This window comes from Rhincodon typus, chromosome 1, assembly GCF_021869965.1.
Source record: "Rhincodon typus isolate 14 chromosome 1, sRhiTyp1.1, whole genome shotgun sequence".
Classification (NCBI taxonomy): Eukaryota; Metazoa; Chordata; class Chondrichthyes; order Orectolobiformes; family Rhincodontidae; genus Rhincodon; species Rhincodon typus.
In genome coordinates, this window is record NC_063332.1 from 115,367,879 (window position 1) to 115,388,826 (window position 20,948).

Here is a 20,948-nt window from a genome sequence, read left to right on the forward strand (position 1 = left end):
TCTAGACCCAAGGCCCAGTACCATGTGATCTGATGTCTTTACGACATAACTCCTTGTGCTCATGTACAATATCTACACGTAGAGTAAAGGTATGATTTATTTCATAAACCTGTAGAGGGCTGGTGGTGATACTGTTGTGGTCATTCCCTGGAGCCCCATTGAGACCAAATCCAAACCAGGCGGTTGGTTGGTTAGCATCAGAGATTCGGGCTCCTTCCATAAGGAATTCCTGTGCAGGGTGGACCTCCTGCCTCTGATAACTGTCAGACAAATAGAGGCTCCAGCTTTGATAACGTGACAGTGCAGTTTGAGAAGTTAGGTGGGGAGGTGGTGGTCATTTGATGAAAAAAATTTGAAATGGAGGTGCTTGATACCTGTTGCTTTCACAACACTGTTAGAGACTCAACACACAACTTACTTCAACACATGGGAAGAGGAGTGCTCGCATTCACTATGATTGGTGACCACTGTTCATACTAGAAGTAGGCCTGAGAATGAAGTTTGTTGCCAGTGCTCTGAAACACAGCTAAGTGCAATAGGATCACTAGGGCTGTCAAACAAGCCTCAGAGTTGGGGGGAGGGAAGGAGAAAGAGCCTGGGCCTCTATGTTGGTGGGCTTCTTCCTGCATAGCTCTCCCTTGCTGTCAGTGAATGCCTCCATTGGGCATAGTGTACTCAAGGAGAGCACCCTCCACCCCTACAGGCTGCAGCTGTGCCAGAGAGGGTCCGCTCAGTGATTTGCCTACAGAGTGTGGCAGGTTGAATGGTAACAGTAACCATTAAGTGGCCCTTTTCTTGGACATAATTGGGACGAGCAATCTGGCTTCCACAGATTTGCAGCCCTATTACAAGAAACGATGCTCCCAGCCTCCCAACCTGCTCCTGGGAGGAACAATAAATTCCACCCTTTTCTTTGTGCCTGGTTAAAAAACTACTACTGACATGACCTGGGTAATGGTTCCTGAATGCATCATTATATATGCAGGTATCTTTCCCCAGTGGTTAACATTGACGATACTGAAATTTTATGGGCATGCCCCCAGTAGTCTTCTGTAACCATGCTGGTAGAACCATGGACATGGCACAGTCTACACTTTTGACATTCCTCCAGGAACAAGGAACACCTTAAGTTACAGACCAATAATCTGCAATGTCTTTACAGAAATTCAGTACCTAAATCCTAAATGTTGGTGAGCAAAAACAGGAAATCATAGGTCAGTTAACCTTACATCAGATCAGAAAAAATGCTGGAATTTATTATTATGGAAATGATTGCAGAGTATTTAACAAACATGTTTATTAGACAGAATCAACACTAGGTTATACAAAGTGAATCTTTTTAATGCATCTATTCAGAGTTTAGGACAATTTTGTGATTTTAGTGATTAACAAAGCAATTAGCAGGGTAAATAAAGGGGAACCAGTGGATACTGTATATTTGGATTTTCAGAAGACTTTCTAAAGTTGCCACCCGTAGATTGTTACGCAGGATCAGGATTCATATAATTGAAGGTAATGTATTAGCATCAGTTGAGGATTGGCTAAAAATCAGAATAGGAATGAATGTATAATTTTCAGGTTGGCAGGTTGTAAATAATAGAATGCCGCAAAGAACAATGCTTGTGCCTCAGTTTCTTACAATCTATATGAATAACCTGGATAATATAATCAATTTGCCGATGATAGAGACTTAAGTGTGAAGATAAATTGTGGAGTGGTTTCTAATCTTTCTCATATAAAAATGAATACAACAAAATAATCTGAATAACAAACTCAAAAAGAAAAAAAAATGTTCCTCATTATAAAACAGACACATATGCCTCCACATATGTCTTTACAAATACAAAAGTGGATTTATTTCACCTTTGATCGATTTGATATCTCTCCAACAATTTGCTGACTGCAGTCACCATTTTTGTTTCTCTCTCCAGTTTATCAGTCTCCTCAACCATAAAGATCCAATAGTGGAAAAGACAGATGGCAAAGTTGCCTCTAGTTTTCAACAATAGCAGACTGAGTCATCATTTGGAAGCTTGGTGCTAATTTCCCGCTTAGAGTCATAGAGTCATTGAGCCATACAGCACAGAAACAGACCCTTCAGTCCAACTCATCCATGCTGACCAGGCTTCCCAAACTAAATTTGTCCCTTTTGCCTGTGTATGGCCCATTTCCCTCAACGTTGCTTCCCCTTGTCTCCTTACTCAACTGGGGAACTCAAGATAATACTGAGCAAATTCTCTCTCCAATATACTTCTGTACATTTACATTCTACCCTGTGATTATGCAACTGCAATGTAAGGTCAGCTTTTGCATTTTGGCACAAATATTGATAATATTGTAATTTTACCATTTTAATACACCATCATGCTCAGGTATGTATATCCAATGACATATATCCTGAAAAATCATACTTTTTTTTCTTATTCCTGCCAACAAAATTCTATCTCCTGCATTCATACCTTTTTTCATAACTTTCAATCAATGGTTTCTTGCAATGAGTTCCCATATTCCTGCTTATAATGAAAACAGTCTATGTAAAATTACTGTACTTTGGTTATAACTTGGTGCCAATGGTGGAGGTGTGGTACCTTGCTTTAATGTTTCTGCCTCTGCATCCTCAACTACAGAGAAACTTGTATGCTTCAGCCAACTGCACTTCTCTGCTCACCACATTGTTATCAGATTCTCTATTTAACAATAATATGAAAATAGAGTACAAAGGAACGGACACAATTCATAGGTTTAAAATGCAAATTAAATTACATTCACACATGGTCTTTTTTAATGAGGAATATTCTGTTAATAAAATCAAGTTGAACCACAAAGTGTATTCCGTGTCCCTTGTCTGCCTCACCAAGAAGAGTGCTTGGGTAATGTGTTTTTAATGTATAGACTGGTCAAAATGTTCAAAACATGGACAACACCACCATCCAGGATAAAGCAGTTCACTCAAATGGCACCTCATGCACCTTAAACTATCACTCCTTCCACCATTGCTGCAAAATCACAGCCAACTACATTGTATAAGATTTATTGATCACCTGTGGTCCTTTGACAGCATCTTCCAAATTCAGAACCTTTACTATTTTAAAGGATGATGGCTGTAATTACATGGGAATGCCACCACCTGATTCTCTTGTAGACACACCATTCTGACATCTCATTGCTCCTTCATTGTCGTTGGATCAAAATCCTGGAACTCTGTGCTTGACAGCCCTTTGGGCATTTCTGAATCAGTTGTATTGCAGCAACTCAAGAAGGTGGCTCTCCATTACCATCTCAAGGGCACTTGGGAATGGGCAACAAAATTGCCCTTGTCAATAATGACCACATCCCATTAAAATTATCAAAAAAAATGTATCCATTATATCACTTGAAGCCTGCAATTATTCCTTACTCCCTCAGTGGAATTTAATGCCATCTGCTTGAGGTGTGTTTGTTGGCAGAGAGGATGTTTCATCAGGTGGGAGAACAAGGGACCCAACCACCTCCCCATCAAAGGATCCCATAAGCAAATGCTTCAGGGTTTATTTGCTCATTGTGAGCCTTTACCAGTCTCTGAGTTAACACTTGGGGATCAAAGGGATTTAATTGGGCATTAACTCCCCAGATTATAGATGGCAGGACAATAAAGTGCGCAAACTTTTCTATCATGGACATAATCAGGATCAATGCAGGAAAACAGCAGGCTGCCCACCCATCACTCTCCTGTCTCATTAAATATCCTCCTTGCCACCCGCCTTGTCATGAGGGAGGAATTTAAATTCTGGCCCATGCTTGTAATATGCCAATAAGATTGATTGTTGCAAGTGTGGAAGACATCTCCTAAAATACTTTTCCATCATGTTTTTTTCATTACTTTCATTACACCAGTTTAAAAGATTAAATCCATCTCCTTACTGCTTCTGCTATTGATTTCTTAAAATTCTATTTCCAAGGTAGACAACTTTTATCCCCACTTGGCCACCTGCCTCAGAGACTTTTTATAAAGAAATCAGACCACCAGACTGTCAAATACCAGAACGTCCTCTCATTTTCCCTTCACTCATCTTCTTACTGCCTGCAGCTCAAACCTGCCTTTCCTACCATTTGAATTCACACTTCCCATCTCTAATCTACCCCATTCAATTGCCTGTACTTAATCCTCTCTTTCTTACTGCATGTATATTGTCCACACAGTGCAAATTCCATTCCTATCGCCCTGCAACACAACTGTTTGAGAAGCACAGTAATCTTGCTTGGAGGTATACAATACCAATCCAGTTATAACAATCCACCATCTTTTCTTTTGGAACAGCAGGTTGGGCAAGCTGTGAAGCCTTGAGCTGTTTTGATATGGAAAGTAGTTGAACTGAGGAACACAATAGAGATCAGACTCACTTCTCTTCAAGTTTCTCTCCTCATTTCAGTGTGAAGATTAATCAATTTATTTTGTTCAAATCAGGTTAGAAATTGTTGATTTTAGAATTAAAGTTTCTTTTTAATCTTTACAGGTTTTGTGGCATTAAATTGATTACAATTACAATGTCTTTATTTTTGCCAATATTCTGATTATCTATTGTTATTTAAAATAGGAAGAATTTTTAAAAATACCTAATCCAAAATGACACAAGAAAGGGGAAATTATGAAGGAATATTAATCAATAATGCAATTAATGTCAGTCAGTAAATAGCAAATTGTTGAATACTTAGCCATTTAATTGCTTCTTTTACTCAATGTTCCTATTTTTAGCATTAGTACCACGCTGCTGCCCTTTATCAGTCACTAATATTGACTGACAGGCAGCACTGTCAATGGCAGGTTCCATTATTCTCTTTCTGTTTTCACAATTGAAAGATAGTAGTTTTCGGGATGGGGAAGTTATTTAGCTCACTTACTGCATACTTGTAATCATTTTTAAAAAATAATTGTTGTGACTTCTTCAAAGTTTTTGGAGGAAATATTTCAACTGAACATTTTAGTGTGGAGTATGTGCAGACCTTATTATTTTTACATTATTGACCTTTCCTGTTGAAGAATAAATTTCTTGTTATCCATCTGATGTTATATGTTTGATATTTTTGGTGTTCTACTTCCAATCAAAACATTACATGTCCTATTGACTAATAGGGAAAAAGTAGGCATCATTAAGACAGGGAACTAACATCACATAGCACCAAAGTTTGGTAACTCTTAGGGTTTGGTCTGCATAGTTGATATCCGAGTATTGTGCAGTGAAGTCTCTCATGATAGGCAGCAAATTGAGAGGAATCGCAAGGAATTTCCTTTTGTTTCTTCCATCATTACTAGCGCTTCAATATCTCAGAGTCCCCTGTAGACTGATAAGTTGTCTTGAAATGCTCGAGCATCCTTGAGCGGCAGAGCAGCCCCTTAAAAATCTGATAAATAGAATGAACCTTTCCCTCCGGTGATATGTGAAGCCACCACTGATTCTGTATTTTCATTCACAAAGTGAATGTAAGTGTGGAATGATGTATGCAGAACAGATCCTAGTACAATCCTTGCACGCTGCATTTAGTCCTAGAGTTTGACTGTAGGCAGCAATGTCATTGTTCAAGGACCCTTGACATCTGAGGATATTTGCAGTCAAAGAGTTAGTTTCTTGTGACAGATGGGCAATGCCTGGCCATTTCAATGTCTTTCTACTTCTACATCGGCGCAACTATACCAGTCCAGCAGTAAAAGTTATACAGAACAGACATTTTAACAGAGATAGTAGGAACTGCCAATGCTGGAGAATCTAAGATAGGATCCCGAAACGTCAGCTTTCCTGCTCCTCTGATGCTGCTTGGCCTGCTGTGTTCATCCAGCTCTACACCTTGTTATCTCAGACATTTTAACAGTTTGCCTTTCCCTGAAAGCACAATATCACATGGGATTGGCAGATCATGAGTGCATCAAGAGCACTGTAGGCATAGTGCATCTTCATCTACATCTCTCTTTCCCTGTATCCCAACACCTTCTGCTCACTAATGGAATGGGAGGATTTTCTTTTCGTATGTGACATGGAGTGTGGGACCCAGATGAGACATGTACATCAATGATGAGGCTCTTTACTGAAGGATAACCTGAAAACCTGGACGGGTAAAATGCAATGGCCTCTTTTATGTTGCTCTTTCTTTTACTTTTGTGGAAAAATGGAATGAAGTACTCCATCAACAAACAAGACTTCCATCACCTGTTGATGTATCAGTGGACTAAAGTCTAATGAATTTAACAACCATTCAAAGTTGTGGCTAGGTTTGTTTTGATTGGGTAAAATGCTGTGGTGACTTTCACAGGAGCTGAAGTGTTATCCTTATATTAAATCCTAATTGCAGGTCTGGCTCTTCAAGACAGGGAAATTTAGTTACAGCTTCAGTAAAGCAGAGGCGATGAGGGTGTGCTTCCTCAACCGCAAACGAGTAAATGTATCTGTGTCTGAAAACTGACTCCTGAGAAAGTGCCAAACACCCAAGGACAAAATATCTTTTGTCTCTTTAACACATTATTTTCATCCCCTTAATCAATTTGAAGCATTGGAAAGTTTGGACAAATGTCCACACTTAGCAATGTGACTTGAGCTCTGATTTATGGATAATGGCACCAACAGTGCTGTGGCTACAGAAGCATGCAAGAGGAGTCTTGTGTTTCAATAATTCAGGATCCAATCGCAGAAACAAAAGTCACGTCAAATCCGTAATGCAGAAACAGCAAAAGGAACAGTCAATGAAACAGGCTGTCAATGTCAGCTGCAGTTCAAGCATCCAAGTTCTGATGTGAAAAGAACAGTAGTTGAGGAGTATCTATTTCATATTGCTACCAGAGGTAAGAGGTCATAGAAAAAAAAATCAAGTGGAATTCAGCATTGGTTCAATTTTTAAGTTATTAGGAAATAATTCAGAATAATGTAATACATATGTTATCAACATGGTCTGCAAAAATGCTTCAAAATTTTAATGTGAGAGAATTCAGCACAGCACAATGTTGGACCTACTTACCCAATACCATGATGAAAGTTTGGGTGCGCTTCTTGAGGAAACAATCTATATGCTTTACTCTCTCTTTTAATAATGTCACCAACACTTGCATTTTGCTAAAATTTGTTATTTTATCATGCCACAGTTACACTTTGTGCTAAGGAAATAAATTATTCTAATTTAGCTCGAGGTTTGTCTGGTGTACATTCCCCATATATTTCCAACTCATCAACCCGACCGAAACGCCACCTTTCCTGCTCCTGTGATGCTGCTTTGCCTGCTGTGTTCATCCAGCTCTACACCTTGTTATCTCAGATTCTCCAGCATCTGCAGTTCCTACTATCTCTGGAAATATATCACCTTCCTTCAGTGTCTCTGGGTGAAAGTCCTGGAACTCCCTCCCTAATGTAATTGTGGGTCTACATACACCAAATGAATTCCAGTGTTTCAAGAAGGCAGCTCAACACCATTTCCTGAAGGGAAGGGCAACTAAGGATGGGCAATAAATGCACAGCCAGTGGTGGCCACATCCCACAATTGAATGAATAAATTGAAAAAATAACAGAAACATGAAGCTTTCTAAAGACAACAAAGCATCTGTTCTTTTATCTGTAAACTTCTTTTGCTGACATTGTTTCTTTCGTCTTCTGGTGTTTCATCTCCAGAGTCATTGAAACAAAGAAGATAGGAGCAAGAGGAGGCCATTCAACCCTTCAAGCCTGCTCTGCCATTCTTCATGATCATGTCCAACTTAATAGCCTAATCCTGATTGCTCTCCATAGCATTTGATGCCATTCACCTCTAGTGCTATATCTAGTCGTCTCTTGAATACATTCAAAGTTTTAGCATCAACTACTTCCTGTGGTAATGAATTCCCCAGGCTCACCACTCTTTGGGTGAAGAAATGTCTCCTCATCTCCGTCCTAAATCGTCTACCCTGAATCCTCATGCTGTGACCTCTGGTTCTGGACACACCCACCATCGGGAACATCCTCCCTGCATCTACCCTGTCCACTCCTGTTAGAATTTTATAAGTCTCTATGAGATCCTCCCTCATTTGTCTGAACTCCAGCAAAAACAATCCCAACCTTGTCAATCTCTCCTCATATGTCAGACCCGCCATTTCTGGAATCAGCCTGGTAAACCTTCGCTGCACTCCCTCAAGAGCAAGAGCATCCCTCCTCAGAAAAGGTGGCCAAAATTGCACACAATATTCTATGTGTGGTCTCACCAAGGCCCTGTATAACTGCAGCAACACATCCCTGCTCCTGGACTTGAAATCTCTCACAATGAAGGCCAACACACCATTTGCCTTCTTTACCGCCTCCTTCACCTGCATGCTTACCTTCGGCAACTGATGCACAAGGACACCCAGGTCCTGCTGCACACTCTCCTCTCCCAATTTACAGCCATTCAGGTAGGAATCTGCCTTGTTGTTTTTGCTTCTGAAGTGAATAACGTCACATTTATCCAAATTACATTGCATCTGCCATTGATTTGCCCAATCACCCAACCTGTTTAGATTATGCTGAGTCATAGAGTCATAGAGCTGTATGGAATGGAAACATACCCTTTGGTCTAACTCGTTCATGCTGACCAGATATCCCAAACTGACAAAGTCCTATTTGCCAGCATTTGGCCCATATCCCTCTCACCACTTCCTATTCATATACCAATTCAGATGCCTTTGTACCAGCCTCCACCACTTCCTCTGGCAGGTCATTTCATACATGCATCACCCTCTGCATGAAAAAGTTACCCCTCAGGTCCCTTTTAAATTTTCACCCTTTCACCTTAAACCTATGCCTTGTAGTTTTGGACTCCCCTATCCTGCGGAAAAGACCTTGGTTTTTCACCCCATCTATGCCCCTCATGATTTTATAACCTTCTATGAAGGCACCCCTAAGCCTCCAACGCTGTAGGTCAAGACAATAATTTAATTCTGTATTTTGAGTTTCATTCGCAAGTCTGTGGAAGCTGGTATTGCGAGTAATCTTAACATTCCAGTCCTCTAAACTGCACTGGATAGAGCTGTATACAAGATAAAAAAAAAGTCAGTAGCAGAATATAGATCTAAAAGAGAATAGCAAGGATACAAAAAACTTGACAACTAGCACAAAATGAGCTGACTGGGCATTGGCCTTATTTTGCATAGTCATTATTTTTGCTTCCATGAATTAAATGGAAAAGAAATGTAAGTGTGGTGCAAAACTGTCTGCTAATTTGCTATCAGCCCTTTTTTTTTGCTACTGGTGAAGAGCAATATTGCTACCATAAAGAGAGTCCTGATCAACAGTGTACTATATAGGTCAAGCAACAGAATATATGAAGCTCCAGGGGGCTTCAGAAAGGAGAATGCACATAACAAGTGATAGTGTGTGAGAGAGGAATGTTAGTGTGGGAATGAAGATTGAATGAACACCTTGCAAATCATTAAACTAATCTCCCTTCTTTTCCTGTCATCTGACAGAATATCTTCTGCAAGTTTTGCAAAATTAAATATATCCAAATCATTTGTAGAATCAGCATTCAAACTTGGAAAATATTTATAGCCAACAGTTGTACCTATGTAATGGCCTCTTGGTTGAGTTATTGGGAAAGAGATTAGAAAGAAGAAGAATTAGAAAAAAAGTTTAATGTCTCAAAATCAAAAATATTTGCATATGGTTTACAATATACTTGCACAATGTTTCCCTTTCTAATTCATTGGGAAACAACAAATTTTAAATTTAACCAGGTTGACAATATCGAGAGTAACATAGGTCTCAGACTGTGCCAAGTTCCTTAAATCAACAAATAACCAAAAAACCCAAAAAACCCAAAAAAAAGCACAAACAAAGATGCACCAATTAAAGACAAACAGTTTGGACTATGCAAATATATTCTGAAAACGTGACACTACATTCACATACAAAAAGTCTGAAGACAAACAAAAATGGAATACAAGGGTTTACCTTAAAGTACTTCGGCCAAGTACTTGTTAAACTCATGAAAAAAATGATAAGTCATCGATTGTACTAAATGATATTCTTATTCCAAAGTTATTCCAGACACGTAAGCTGCAGGTACTTGGTATCTTCCTGAAACATATGTAGCTGGCTAAATTCCCTTTAGTCCAGGCTGTGGGGTAGATTGCAATGAATCCCCTCGAGGAATTCTCAATGAGTGGTAAAGGTGACCTCTGGTGAGTTTTCAGCTCACACATTTTGCTGAGAGGAGTTGTATTAACTGGTGCATTCTCCATTCAAATACTTCTATCAGAGTTCATTTGCCAACCGATTCACACATTCCTCTCATACAGTATAAATGAAGTTTTCCCTTGAATTTGGTAATTCTTGTGAATTGTCCTAATGGTTGCAAAATGTAAATATTCAAGAAAATGGATCTTCTGTTTAGCAATACTCAAACTCTGTATTAACAATGACAATACATATATTTTATACAATATAATACTTTAAAGATTCATATTCCCAAATGGTAGAAAATTATATGTGGTTTCAGTTCTTTGAAGGTAAATTTCTCTTTAAAGCAGTTGGAAAGTCATTTTGAAAAGTCACCTAAATACATAATTTCCAAAAAAATCATGCAACTTATTAGGTGCCTAGCCCATTGTATTAATTGTTGAAGTATTTACACTGCTGAGTTTATGAAATACAATAAAAAGGAACAAATGATCAGGGAACAACCAATATGCTAGTTTGAGTTCTGTTCAGTTGAATCATGTTTTATGTTCATCCTAGCAGAAGAATTAGGTTTTCCAGATTCAGAGAACAGCTTTACATCAGCAGAAGCCAGGTTAATTAGTGAGGTCTCCAAGATATGAACAATTGTATAAAAGCTTTCAAGCTGTCAGAACTATAAAGAAATTTAGGCCATCAGAACTGAAAGTAATTTCAGTCCATTAGCATTGGAAAGAAATCTTAAACCGTTTCAGCAGTTCAAGGAGGAAAACTGGAAATAGTAAGAAATTAAAGAGTTAAGATAGGAAAGATATTTCTCTCAAATTATGCATCTGAGAAAGATATTGCTATGAAAAACATTGATCAATGTCTTTGTGTTTAACTGAAGTTCTTTTCAAATTAACTTCCTCACAGAGCTCTTTTTCCTTTTGTAGTATACACTTGTGTCCTTGTGTTAAAGAACATTGGTAACATCATGTGAATAGGTTTGGTATTAAATACCATGGTAACCAACAGAAAAATAAAACCAACGAAAACAGAAGTTGATGGAAAAGCTCAGGAGGTCTGGCAGCATCTGTGAAGAGAAATCAGAGTTAACGTTTCAGGTCCAGTGACTCTGCGTCAAAACCTTGAGTTCTGAGGAACGGTGACTGGACTGGAAACGTTGGCTAATTTCTTTTCACAGATGCTGCTAGAGCTGCTGAGCTGTTCCAGCAACTTCTGTGTTTGTTTCTGATTTACAGCATCTGCAGTTCTTTTGGTTTTTAGAAAAATAAAACTTAAGCCCTACCAGCTAGGTTTTGCATGGGGATCTGCCTAATTTAGCATCACACCCAGATCGGATCATCGCAATAATAGATTTTGGTATTCATTTTCAAAAGGGTGGAGTGGTGATTTGGAGTAAGGAATGTGAAAATAGTTTCCTCATTTCGAGGTTGTGAACATGATAACTGATCCTCGCGTCCTCAACTGTTGACCCAGCATTCCATTCCACCCCCAACCCCTCTCACCTCTACCACCACCCAACATCACATTAACAAGTGGACAAATATGAGAATGTTTCATGGTAGCTGAGTGGTTAGCATTGCTGCCTCACTGTATCAGCGACCCAGATTTGATTCCAGGCGTGGTGACTGTCTCTGTGGTGTTTGCATGTTCTTCCCATGTCGGTGTGGGTGTCCACCTGGTGCTTTGTTTTCCTCCCACAGTGCAGTTTAGGTGAAATAGCCATGCTAAATTGTCCAGCATTTCCAGGGGCGTGCAGGCTACATGGGTATTCCCACATTTATTGGGGTTAACAAGGACAGGGCAGGGGACTGGGTTTGAGTGGGATGCTCTTTGGGAAGTTGCTGCAGGCTCAATTTGCCTGAGTAGCCATTTTCTGCACTGTAGGGATTCTATGAAAGCAGCCCAAAATCTATAGGAAATTAAAATATGACATGGCACAGAGTAAATTAATGCAAAATCTGGAATATTTTCACAAGTAGACTACAGAAAAATGTATTGAAATACTACTGAAATCTAAAGATAATTTGGTTAATGAACAATCCTTACAGAATCAAGAGCATTTTTGTCGACATGTACAATAAGTGAAATCAATTACAGGCAGAAGATGAATTGACAAATGAACAATGAGAAGGGAATGATCTTTTGACAGGTTATATAATGTATTATTATAGGACATGCACTGACTTTAGCTATCAACCCTAATATGTGGAGTAGATCAAATGATAAATTACTGTATCACTTATTTTCTCTTTAAAATTTAATATTTGGTTAATAGGGAAAGACCATACTGTTTAGATTCAATAAATAGCTTGTAACCATAGTAGGGTTTACAGAACTTCCATTAAAATCAACATTAATTAATATTGAATGGAATAACATTCCCTCCTCTAATTTTTTATGGTGGAATATTTGAACACAATTACCAGGATGAAACAAGTAGTAGAGTGCTGGAGAACTAATCTGTTGTTGCCTGGGAGATATGTTAGTTTGGTCTACATTATTGTTAAAATCAGAATCTAATCAGTATGTTCATGGGGAGTTCACATACAACTGAAAACTAGATCAGAATAGGACAGTCAAAAGGAAAATCTATCAACTGTCTGTTCTCCCTTAGCAATTAATAACTGGCTTGAAGCAGCAATGAGATTCCAACTATTGTGTCAACTACAGGTTGAAAGAAAAACAAATATGCTTGGTTTAAAAAGAAGGCAAGAAGGAAAAAGGAGTCAACTTACCCCTCAAGAGTTGGTGGGCTAGCAGGGATTAAAATTTCTGCTTTTGTTTAGGCTGGGAACCCAGCCATCCTGGGTTCATGTATTTCAGCTGGTTTGTCAGTTCATTCTGCCAAACGGCTGGGAGCAAATATTTTTGCAGAATGTTGAGAATTTTTTTTTCAAAATTGGAGGCTTTCAAACTGTAAAGATCTGGATGGCAGGCCCATTGGATGTGTTTGCCAGCCTAGCACAGACAGGAAGTCTACACCCATGTCTGCAATGACGTGCCATGGTAGAATTAGTCACGTTCAGCATAGAGGTGCTCAGGGGGAAGAGGCCGAGGCAAGACATAACCATACTCATGTTATGTAGTTCACAGAGGGTGGGGGGGGGGTGGGGGGTGGGGGGTGGGGAGTGGGGGGTGGGGGTGGGTGGGAGGGTGGAGGGGGGTGTGGTTGGGTGGGTGGCTAGCCTCTCAGGGGAGTATAAAAGCGGCAGCCAGGCCTGTGGCGCCACAACTGGCTCTACTGCTGAGCAGGGTGGGGCAAAGTCCAGGTGAGTGATAGGAGTAAGTGACGCGATAGTCAGGGGCACAGACAGGCGTTTCTGAGGCTGTGAACGAGACTCTACGATGGTGTGCTGCCTCCCTGGTGCCAGGGTCCTGGATGTCTTGAAGTGGGTACTGGACATCGTGAAATGGGAGGGAAAACAGATAGAAGTCATTGTCCACATTGGCACAAATGGCATAGGTAGGAAGAGGAAAAGCACTTAGGTAGGGAGTTAGGTAGGGAGCTCAAAAGCAGGATTACCAGAGTAGTCATCTCAGGATTACTACCCATGCCATGGGCTAATGAGGCTAGGAACAGAGACAGAGCACAGTTGAACACGTGGCTACGGAGCTGGAGTAGGAGGGAGAGTGTTAGATATGTGGATCATTGGGATGTCTTCTGGGAAAGATGGGGCCTGGATAAGAAGAACAGGTTGCACCTGAACTGGAGGGGCACCAATATCCTGGGTGGGAGGTTTGCTAGAGCTCTTCGGGAGGGTTTAAACTAGTGTGGCAGGGGGTTGGGACCTGAAGAAACAGGCCAGTAAGTTCAGGGACTTGGGACAAAGGAGAGACTGAGATATGCATTGCGCAGAGTAAGAGCAGGCAGAGGGAGTTCATGGGGCTTAGGTGGGGCTGCAGGTCTGGAGTGTATTTACTTCAATGCAAGAAGTATAGCAGGTAAGTCAGATGAAGTAACAGCTTGGAATTACAATGTTTTTGCCAATACAGTGACATGGTTAGAGGAGGGGCCGGACTGGCAGCTTAACATTCCAGGATCTCACTGTTTTAGGTGGGACAGAAAGGGAAACAAAAGGGGTGTGGGAGTTGCATTGCAGATTAGGGATCACACCACAGCTGTGTTGAGGGAGGATACATTGGAGGGATCTTGCAGTGAGGCATTATAGGTGTAGTTCAGGAATAGGAAGGATGAAATCACAATGCTGGGAGTTTTCTGTAGACCTCCCAACAGCCCATGGGAGACAGAGGACCAGATATGTAGTCAGATACTAGAAAGGTATAAAAAAAATATAGCAGGGTAGTTGTGGTGGGTGACTTCAACTTTCCTCTTATTGACTGGGACTCCCTTAGATCCAGGGTATTGGATGGAGTGCAATTTGTTGGATGTGTTCAGGAGGGCTTTTTGAGACAGTATGTTGACAATCCAACCAGAGAGGAGGCCGTATTAGACTTGGTATTAGGGAATGAGCCAGGACAGGTGATCGATGTTTCAGTAGGAGAGCATTTTGGGCCTATTGATCATAACTCCACATGTTTTCAATTAGTCATGGGCAAGGACAAGAGTGGCCTGGGGGTAATTGGGCAAGGGCCAATTACATCCAAATTAGACAAGATCTGGGGAATGTAGATTGGGAGCAGTTATTTGAGGGCAACCCTATGTCTAGCATGTGGGAGGCTTTTAAGGACCAGTTGATTAAAAAGTGTAGGACATGCATGTCCCTGCAAGGCTGAAGGATAGGAATAGCAGGATCCAGGAACCATGGATGACAAGGTAAATTGTAAACTTAGTCAAAAGGAAAAAGGAAGCATACGATAGGTCTATGCAGCTACATATTGATAAAGCCCTTGACGAGTTGAGAGAAATTAGGAAAGGAACTTAAAGGCAGAATTTGGAAGTTTAAAAGGGACCATGAAATGTCTTTAGCAAACAGGTCCAAGCAGAATCCCAAGGCTTTTTATGCATTTATTAGAAGAAAGAGAATAGCAAGGGAAAGAGTAGACCCCCTCAAGGACACAAACAGACTCAAGAACAGCTTCTTACCTGCTGTTATCAGACTTTTGAACAGACCTCTCCAATGTTAACTCTGATGTCTCTCTCTCTCTGCATCTTCTCTGCAGCTGTAACACTGTATTCTGTATTCCTACCCCACCCACCTCCCTAATTTCTGCATATAAACTGACGTTTTCCCAGCCACCATCAGTTCCGAGGAAGGGTCACCGGACCCGAAATGTTAACTCTGCTTTCTCCTCCACAGATGCTGCCAGATCTGCTAAGCTTTTCCAGCAACTTTGTTTTTGTATTCTGTACTCTGTTCTGCTACTTGATGCACTTTGTATGGTACAATCTGCTTGTATGGCACTCAAAACACTTTTCACTGTATCTCCATACACGTGGCAACAATAAAATCAATCTCAAACTCAAAGATAGGCAACTGAAAGCATGTTAAATTTCTGTGGTGAAACAATACCCAGAATGAGTTGGCACTCTGATTCATGTGTCTGGCTGGATTCCCACTGATCAGAGTGCCATCAGCTGCTCACACAACAGTTCCAGCATTGCAATATCGACCAAGAGTTTCTACAAAATTCAAAAGCCATCCATGTGTAACAGGTATACAACCACAAGAAGAGGGTTAGGCAAGTGCACACCAACTTCCCTGGGAGCTGTTTAGCTGCAGGTTTAAGTGCTGGCTCACAGAAGACAAGCGATTATATACTTCAAATTCTGTGGGAAAGTGAATGAGGCAAAGCACCATTACAACAACAAAACTGTATCACAGAGCAAGCCTTCAAACGTTGAAGGTCTGTTTCAAGTGACCATGTGTGCTATACAAACAACATGTGTTGAGGACAGATTGTTATTGATGTATAGCATTCTGCATATCATTGAACAGCAGGGGTATTATAGGTAAAGGTGATCAACTTGGTTCATCAATCATCATTGGATGAGGAGAACATAAAGAAAGACAAGATGCAGGAAGATTACAATAGGCCCTCACTGTCAGACTTGCCACTTAACTGGCATCCTGAGCAGCAATTTAAATAGTCATTATATTACAATATAGCTGCTGTAAAAGTTCACAAATGAAATTCTGCAGTCCATTCCTCTGCCCTCTCTTCACCATCGGCAGTCCTTCTACTACTCATGCACCCATTGTATATTTACCTCACGGCCTTCCTCAAGTAATGAAACTCATCACGAGATGTGTGAAAGGGCATGGGAACATTCAGATACAATAATGGGCAAAATGTAGAAATGGTGCTAATCACTAATTTTGTGTGGTTTTATTAAAAAGAAGTGAAACATTTTGGCAAGTGTTCTTCTGCATACATTTGTTGAATTATATCATTTCAACAAACTTAGTGCTATTTCTCACAGAATATTCTTTGTGGCCTGAGCAGAGATGGACAGGCCGCTCACATTTCAACTCTGACTGTTTGCTTTTGATGGTGTTTACCGATGCATACAGTATTTTTCCTACTTTTTCATGGCAGCAAACAAGTTGTCAAAGTCTGCGCAACAATGTTCAACGCCTATATAAACTCTCATATGGGAGCTGTGCTGGACGCTCCATGGAAACAATTCCTTGCACTGTCGATTCAGTTAAGGATGGCATGGTAGCTCAAGGGTGGTACAGTGGCTCAGTGGTTAGCACTGCTGCCTCACAGCACCAGGGACCTGGGCTCAATTCCACCCTGCGTGGAGTTTGCACATTCTCCCTGTGTCTACGTGGGATTTCTCTGGGTGCTCCGGTTTCCTCCCACAGTCCAAAGATATTAGGTGGATTGGCCATGCTAAATTGTTCGTAGTGTCTAGGGATGTGCAGGGTAGGTGGATTGGCCCTGGGAAATGCAGGGTTATGGGGATAGGGTTGGGGGCTAAGTCTGGGTGGGATGCTTGTTGAAGGGTTGGTGCAGGCTCAATGGGCTGAATGGCCTTGTTCTGCACTGAGGGGATTCTATGATTCTTATCCATTTTTGAGCATGTTGGATTTCATAATACCCCCACTCATTTGGAAGATATGCAGAGCACAACAGTCAGCAGTTGAAAATTTGCCGATGCACTTCTCTGGCTCAAAAAGAGTCTTCAGGTTGCACCATTTGTTTCCAGCTGAGTAGGGTGCCCAGAGATTTCTCCCTCCATTGCAGATTCTTTGTGGCTTTCTCTCCCACCAATCTCTCCTCATGCTGTGTTGTGAGTTGTCACTCACCAGGTGAAAACCCATATAACTCTCTAGGTACATCCAGCGAAATGCAAGCCTCTGCATTAGTGCATGGCTGTGATAATGCATCCTCATCAATAATGTCACTCGACTCTCACTTTTCCATAAAAGCCGTAGGAAACAAGCAGTAGATACGTTTTTGTCAAGAATGTGATGTCATGACTGACTGCACTCAGTGTTCTCATTATTTAGTGATGGATGAAGTAAGAGTCTGTAATTGTGTTTCCAATGTGTTTACTATTCTGTAACCAGCTTTCACTGTGCAGTCTTATCTTTCCCAATGAGGGGAAACTTTGGAAATTACCTCAAGAACCTCAAATTACCTCTTCTGCCTCTGAATTGGAGCATGCATGGTTGTCCATCTCCAGTTCTTTCCCTCAAACAGTCTGCTCTTTTCTCCTTCCAGAGACAAAAAAAAGCACACACAAAAATCAGAGTGAACAAAGATCTGGTATTTATCCCAAGGGATGTGATATATTAGGTGAGAGTGACTATCAACCAGTGCCTATCATTACAGTAGAATTGTGTGCGAGCAGCAGTGATGGATAGATAAATGGGGAGGTGATAAAGTGTACAGAAACTTAGAGTGGAGTTGGTTGTTGAAATTTGAGTGGATGTGAAAGATATATACTTCACAACACAGAATGGAAAAGAGTTAGAATCAACAAATACACAATCAGTTTCCCCATCCTGGCTAGATCTTTCAATCGCTTCTTATATTATATCCAAAACCACTGCATCACACTCCTGCTGCTTATTTCCTCAGGCCCTTCCTGTTCCTGACTGCACCCAACAGCAATTCTAGTAATACATCATTGAATCTGGATGCTGCCTTGAATCCTTTATTCATTGTCACTTGTATTCAATGTAAAAATACAGTAAAAAGTGTGTACCTTTGCTGTACGTACATGGCACCATTCACATCAACTTAGAATAAGATTTTTAAAAAAAGATAACTTGAGAGTCCAACTTTCCTTTCCACTGCTGCAGTCCCACACAAGGCTTTCCAGCCCTCGTTAAGCTTCTGCCAGAGTCCCCTCTGAGCTTGCCAGTCCTCACTGTGCCTCCACCAGCGTCCCGCTCCGGGGTGCCTCACTGGCCCGATCTCACTGCCACCACTGCCTCACCAGCCTGCTCTCGCCACCACTGCCTCACCGGGCTCACCAGCTCTTGCCGGCCCATTCTTGATTTGCTGCTGTCACTCCAGCCCACGCTCGATCCGCCATCGCTGCCGGACACAGCCCGCGTGTTCAGCTCGCGCCATATGCCTCCCGTTCGCGACCCGGCTCCTTCCCAACTCCTTAGGTAGGTAGTTAAAAGGGGGTGGGGGCCGGATAGAATTACTGCCGAGGGAGCGAGAAGAAGGGCGAAAAAAAAAGGAAGAGCAAAGAAAAAGAACTGAAAGAACTGGTGAGCAGAGTGGAACGCAGAATGGAGTGACTTACTTTGCCACCACCTTGCCGGAAAACGCTCTATGTCCGCCAGCATCCTAAACACCAAAGGTCATGTGGACTTCAGGTTTCACCAGAGATGTGGAATCCAGAAGTCCAATTTATTGATTCAGTTCAGCTGATATCGTCGATCCTGATCTGCTCATTTGACTTCCAGATCTTGTACATGCATTTCCAAGCATCATCTCCCACAGACCTTTACTTCACTGACTCGTTTTAGGGTCTATGATTCTCTTCAGCATAGGAAACATTTATGTAATTGTATTGAACTGCAGTGAATAGTCAAGTTGGAGAAAAAGTGAATAAAAATTAACACAAATGAAGGACATTCAGCCCAGAATGCTTTGCTGTCTGTTTGAATTAACTATCTAATTAATCCCTTGCCTTATTGTTCTCTCATTGCTGTTTTGTTGCTTCAGTTACTTATCCAGTTCCTATTTCAAATCATGCTCTGGAAAAAAGTTTGCATTAAAAATATTGTTGTGCCAGTGAAGCGTGTTACAGATAATGTTTAAATTTGCAATCTTTCAGCAATAACAACATAAAAACAAAATATTTCTACTCCAATTTGTATCAAACTGGAAATGCAGGGTAAAAATACCTGAATGAACTTTAATGTGGAGCCTTCATTATATTGAATCCTTTTCACTCCCAAAAATGAATATTTTCCAAGGAAGCTAGGAAATATATTGCCTTAAAAGTCTTCTTCTAATCAAGTTTAACTATACTAAAATATATTTTCTCAAAAATAAATGAGACAGGATGTCTGCTTTTTTATATTTCTATTGGTTGTTGATGTAATGATTCAATAATAAGATACTGTCACAGAGGCAAATAGAAGATCATTTCATGATATTTGCATATCATTTCCTCAGTATGTAACTATGAGTCTCATTTCTTCTATAAATATTTGACATTGACAATTAATGTAGTAAATCCATCAGGTTACAGGTGTGGAAAAAACTTAGGCTTGCCATCTAATCACCTTTCAATGTACTTAAATTCCTTTTCTAAATTCTATAAATCAGGTGGTTGCCCAACCAGCAATTTCAATTCAGAATACAAAGCTTGTCCTTGACGGGTAATCAATACAAGGTAAATGAAAAGTGATAATGCAAGACTTTATTAATACTGTATTCATTCATTTACCCTGCAGCTAGTTTTGCTCCCAAATGAAAGAATCAATAGAATAATGCAAGTTTTAGTAATCACTACTGAATCATCTTTAACCCAAACCTAGAATAATTTCCAGAACTTAGACAAGTCTATAAACTGATGCATTACAGTCACCTTATCATCTATGAAGCTTTTGCTTTTTTTAAAAAAAAGAGATCTTAATAGACACATCTCATCAATTCAGCTTTCTAAATACAAACTGTTTGTGAATGACCCTATTTCTCGATGTAATGTAATGAATGTCAGTACTAAATGTCAGGAAATAGGAACTGTACTTCTTGTTCAGCTCCAAGTATAGACAAGATGCATAATTGTTTGGATTTATTGAGGTAAAAGTGGCTTTTAAAGAATGTTACTGATCTCAAGAACCTATATTGGTAAATATCCATCCAAATTTCATTGGACACCTATTTACAAAAATAAAAGAGGATTATTGGGGAAAGATTTAATCCTTATCTCCGATAACGAGTGACAATGTCAAATTTGCAAAACCTGACTCAACCCATCATATATGTAGCTGCTTCTGTGGAATTGGAAATTCCTGAGTAACCCACTTTAAGAGGGAGGCCCATAATTATAACATTTAAATGAGGCTTAGTTCTTGATGTTTTGTCTGTGACTTGAACATAATGCTGAACTCTCTGCCTCTACCATAATATCAAGTAGTGTGTTCTGGATCTGAAATACTTGATGCAAAAGTATTTATTCTTCACCTCACCAGTGTTCTTTTGTCATTCATCCTGTGTCATTAGCCTCTCATTCTTGAGCCTTCAACCAAAGGAAGCACTTTCTCTTTAGCTACTCCATATGAATCCTTGATAGTAGGAACTGCAGATGCTGGAGAATCCGAGACAACAAGGTGCAGGGCTGGATGAACACAGCAGGCCAAGCAGCATCATAGGAGCAGAGAGGCTGATGTTTCGGGCCTAGACCCTTCATCAGAAAAC